General features: G+C 35.5%; 1 pseudogene; it reads right to left on the bottom strand.

Moving 5' to 3' along the window:
• Positions 1 to 2,554: 2,554 nt before the first annotated feature.
• Positions 2,555 to 4,676, bottom strand: LOC114746948 (probable receptor-like protein kinase At1g11050; annotated as a pseudogene).
• Between the last annotated feature and the right edge of the window lie 844 nt (positions 4,677 to 5,520).

Raw genomic sequence — 5,520 nt, 5'->3', positions numbered from 1 at the left:
ATTATACATGCTAAGAAAGCTTGTATTAAGTGATAGTTTCAATAAAAATAATTTAAGAAGGTATTTTAAAAAAATTGACATACATATTTTAGACAAATAACTAATTAATTACCTCTCTTAATCTATTTTAATTAATTAAATAGATCTTATATTAAGAACCAAGATAATATCCTAGAATTTTAAATGAGATTGAATACACAACCTCCTACGTACTACTTTTGGTTTTTAATATAAGAGCTATTTTGACTTTTAATTTGATTCTAAATATAAAACTCCCAATATATTCCATCCCTCATATTTATTTATTTTTTTTAAATTGTATTTGTAATAATTGCACATGTTAAAAGTTTCATCAAATAATAATTTTAGCTAATACATATTTTTAGTAAGAGTGTTTTAGGAAAGGTGTCACCTATTTGTTATAAATAACTAATTTTTCAAATTTTTTTAATCAACTCAAATTAGTCAACTAATTCTTATATTAAAGATATGATAGTACTACTTTCAGCCTTGATATAAGAACTAGTTGACTTTATATTAAAAAAATTAGTTAAATTAGTTATTTGTAATAAATACATGTTATCTTTTTTAAAATATTTTTACTAATCAAATATATTAGTTAAAACTATTCTTATAATAAGGATTATTTTAAATAAATAAATAAATATAATAGATAAAATATATTAATATTTTAAATTTAAAATCAAAATAAAAATTAAATGAGTTATATTAATGGGGGGTTAGTATAAGAAATCATCTTCTTCCTCGTGAAAAAAGCCAACATTTCATTATCATGTCTGCCGCCAAAAAAAAAGTGGTTGCTCTTACATAATGGAGACACCGTTAGAATTCGTAGGATTCTCTGCATTGTTTTCGTTTTAATTTCACAGACCTCTTGTCAGCAGTCTTATCAAATTTCAAGTTTTTTTTTTTTTCAAAGTTGAAAATAACGTTATAAAGTTGACTCTAAACCGAGCCACGTTCATAGAACGTCCAAACCGTCGTTCTAAAAACCTACTTTTGACTTTTGATACAAAATTTTTTGCAGAATAAAATATTAACTTAAAACTAGCTTTTATACAAACTAATTCGAATTATTTTATTTTAATTGATTTTGTGCTGCATAAAATAAATATGTAAAATATATAAGAAAAATTGTCTGATAAAACTCAATAGAACATTAACTTAATAAGAACTAAACCCTACGTTTAGTGCAAGAAAATTGAAAAGAAGGGGTGAAAATTTTTTAATGAGTTTGATTTAAAAAATTAAAAAAAATAGAATTTTGAAATTATGATATAGAGAAAGTGTAAAATAAAAGAGCACGAAAATCTAACTAAAAACTTTTAATTTTATTTTTTTAATTTTTTAAATCAAACTAATAAAATTTTTCTCTCTTCTCCCCTCCTCTCTCATACCAAACAGATCATAAAAGGTATGTGATAGAACAAACTTCTGGTTATTTGTATGGTATCGTTACATGTTACATATTCTATTTAATTTGCCACATCATATTTGTCAATTATCATTTTTGTTCTGCAAATTTGTTAATCATTCCATCAATATCCCCCCCTTTTTTTATATTATCCTATTGCAACACATAATGACTTATTTTGGCACGGAAAGTTTCCAAGTTCTACCGTATGAATACATCTCTTCCCAATAAACAATTGTTTCCCTCAGTTGTTTCTTGACGCAAGGAGAAGAATGCAACCAAACAAATTAAACAAAACTCGCAATGATCTCTTGTCCCTGACTGTGAAAGAAAAAACCTCAAATCTAATGATTGTAAGAGCAAACATAAGCAAAATCTTAGTAGATGCTCGATGACAAGTATTTACAAGCCTGCAGAAAGCTATCTAAAGATTCTAAACTACTCTCCAAGGAAAAGTCAGGATGAATCAAAAGAAGTTGAGATTAAAACAAAAACAAAAAAACAAAAAGCTTGAGCTTTTTTCCCCCCCACCCCTTTAAATGGCGCACGCATGAAAAGAAAAAAAAATAAGAGGGAGCGATAGGCTCTGGAAGTTAGATCTTGGGCCTCAGATCCTTCTGAATTGATCAGTTATCTCCCATGAACCTGTTTTAAACATAGCCATCAGCCTCGCAAATTCATCAAATGGTGAAGTTGCTACTCACATCCAATATGACGCAAGAAAGAAGAAGCAATATTGAACATGAAAGTTTGCTGAGGAGCAAGGAAAAGATAAGAAACAGATCACCCCATTCATCTTATGAAACAACACTAGCACTTCAATTGCGCTTGAATTTACATTTCCCTCTATATACAAGAGCCTAAAGTAAAACCAAGAAATACATGAAAATTGCAGAACTCTATACCAAATAGCTAGCCAATCTAAGACTTTTATCCTATACCTATTTTCAACAACTCAAGTGAATTTTAGTTTCTTAGATAGTAGATGTAAAGAGACAACAGTTCCAATCATGCCCTGCTTGCTAAGTTTTTCCACACCTCAGAATAGAACTTCCATAAAGGTACAAGTAGACCTATTGCCATTGCAAGCTTCAGTTCTCGAAATATTGACGAGAATTGGCGATATGGAATTCAATTATCCCACAATACCCATCAGGTTATGAACTTCAAATGAAGCCATTTTTTCATCAGCAAGTTTCAGTTAAACTTGAGGCAAGCCCTATAGCGAGAAAAGCTCCCAGCTTCGTACGCAATGTAAGGAATAATTAAGTTGACTTGTCTATTACCTGAGCATGTCTCCATTACGCAATTTTGGGCCGCTTAATGCTGGAGATATGCTAAAAGTATTGTTATCATCATTGTAAAATGAAGGGTGTCCAAGAGGCATAGGCCGGTCAGGGATTTCTGGAACTTCGGCATCACCTTCCAACATCTTCAAAGCTTCAGAAATCGTTGGCCTCAAAGCAACCATCACATGAGAACATAGAATCCCCACAAGCAAAAACCTTTCCATTATGCTCTTAGGATTTGAAGTAGGACAATCACCATCTTTTAAAAGGGAAGCATCTAAAGCCTCCTCTATGTTCCCTGATTTAACCAAGGACCATGCCCAGTCTGTGATCAAGAATGCCCTTGGGGATCCTGATGAAGATAAGTCAAGAGCTTTTCTCCCACACATTATCTCCAAAACAACCACACCAAAGCTATAGACATCGCTCTTCTCAGTGAGCTGACCATATAGTGCATACTCTGGGGCTAGATATCCATGAGTTCCAGCAACTCTAGTAGTGAGATGAGACTGACCTTCCCTGCTCTGCTTAGCAAGCCCAAAATCTGCAACTCTTGCCCTCATATCTGCATCGAGTAGTATATTGGTGGCCTTGATGTCTCTGTGATAAATTGAAGGCTTAACTCCATAATGCAAGTAAGCCAACCCCTTTGCCACATCCAAAATTATGCCTTTTCTCTGTGGCCAAGTCAGTGATCTATTTTCATTTTGATTGCCCACTGATGATAGGAAGAGATGGTCTTCAAGGTTACCATTTGGCATGTAGTCATAAACAAGATATCTTTGACCTCTTTCCTCAAAATTCTCACCATCTTCTACCACACAACACCCTCTAAGTGGCACCAAATTACGGTGCTTCAGATTACTAATAATCTCAACCTCATTACAGAACTCAGCATCCCCTTGATAATCAGATTCCAAAATCCTTTTAACTGCGACCACTGATCCATCAGCCAAAGTTCCCTTGTAAACCATCCCAAATCCACCTCTTCCTATGAAGTTTTTAGATGAAAAGCCATTGGTAGCCTTCTCAAGCTCCTCAATCTTAAACCATATTGATCCCGTATTAGGCCTCATCCTAGGCCTAGATCCTTGCTCTTCAGGATCAATATCAAACAGAAAACTCTCATGTTTTCTCCTCCTCCACCTCCTATCATACCATAGATACAGACCCAACAAAGCGAACATGACTAACAACCCAACCCCAGCTCCGGTTAACCCAAACACAAGAGCTTGATGGCGACCACTTTCTTCAGAATCCAACGTTGGATAAACCGACATGCCAAAAATGCACGTCACAGCACCATTACTCATCGGCCCAAACTCATTCACAATACCAGCAGCATACAAAATAGCAAAGTGAAAGCAATTTGTGGCGTGTGAAGAATTACCATCAATATTTGTGAGTTCCTGCTGAACCTGAAACCCCGCCGCCACGCACGCACCACAGAGAGTAAGGTCAGTAAGGTCCGGTTTGCATCCCCGGTTAAGTGGCGTCATTTCTCCGAGCTTCCCGATCCAATCACGAATCGTTTGGATCCCCGCGCAGACGTTAGGGCTAACCACAAATTGAAGCGGGTCGAAGCAAGCCGAGGTGAGGTCATCCGGGAGAGATAGGGAAGAGAGCTTGGATTGGAAGTCACGGAGGCAAGAATTGGAAGTACGAAGATCTGGGAGGTTGAACATGGAGGTTTCTTTAAGGTGCTGAGCAAGCCCTATGCCAATTAGGGACAGTAAAGTTTGGCAACAATGGCTTCTTCGAGTGTCGCTTACAGAACGCAGAGGATGAAAATTTTGGCACATGGAGGAGTTCCACGGGATTCTCAGCACATAGTTCAGATACATGGGGCATGTAGAATTATTAGCTGAGGGAGAAGAAGACGAAGAAGCTGCAAAGCCGAGAGTAAGAAACATGGAGAAGAAGACAAAGAGAAGCACCCCAACAATCTTCATGTCTTCTGTGTTTTTGGCACACCCTCCTGTGCTAAAGCTTCTGGTTATGCATGAGGGGTTCAGAGAAGATAAGGGGAAGACAGATGAGAAGTTGAGTGGAGTGAGGAGGACGAAATGAAGAAAGAAGAAAGAAAAAGACGATCACCATGGATGGTCAAAACTCAAACTCCTTTCTTCCCTTCTCTCTCTGATTTTCTGGCTGCTGGTCGGGTTAGGTGTGATGTGGCGGTAACGACATGACGCGTGAAAGCACGCGCGTTTAGGAAGAGGCAGCGATCATAGCGAAGTAGGGCGGGAAAAAGTGAAACTTTTGTTCCTGGAAATATGCGTACAAGATGCAAGGTAAGGAAAACCGGACACCTTTTGAACCACTTGAGACAATAGGCTAAAAATGAGCAGGGCATATCAGAGTCAAATTGATAAAAAATACAAAATTAACAATTAATTTAAATTCTTATCATGCTATTCAAAAAACTAAATATCAATTTAATATCTTAAATTTCTAACAAAATAATTATATGCTTATATTTTCATTTCATTTTCAATTCCCTTGATAAATTGATATCATATTATCATATTATTAAAATCACTCAATATTCATTTAAGCAAAATATCAAAATTGATTTACGGTAATAAAACATTCCTATTTCCAATATTTTAGTCCCTGATTAATAATTCTTTAGCATTAAAAGAATTTTTTTTAAAAAAAAAAACAAACACAACCAGGTTAACCCACCAAACCTTTTGCATTTGACTAGACCAATAAGGTGACTAGTTGGCCCATTTCGAGTCTAATCTAGCTGGTCTAATCCAATATTCAATACTAAACGCGCCCAACGTCACT

The sequence above is a fragment of the Neltuma alba genome, unplaced genomic scaffold (assembly GCF_004799145.2).
Source record: "Neltuma alba isolate B1F8T4 unplaced genomic scaffold, ASM479914v2 tig00005157_pilon, whole genome shotgun sequence".
NCBI lineage: Eukaryota > Viridiplantae > Streptophyta > Magnoliopsida > Fabales > Fabaceae > Neltuma > Neltuma alba.
Note: the sequence above shows the minus strand (reverse complement) of the source record. Positions and strands in the feature narration are given on the sequence as shown.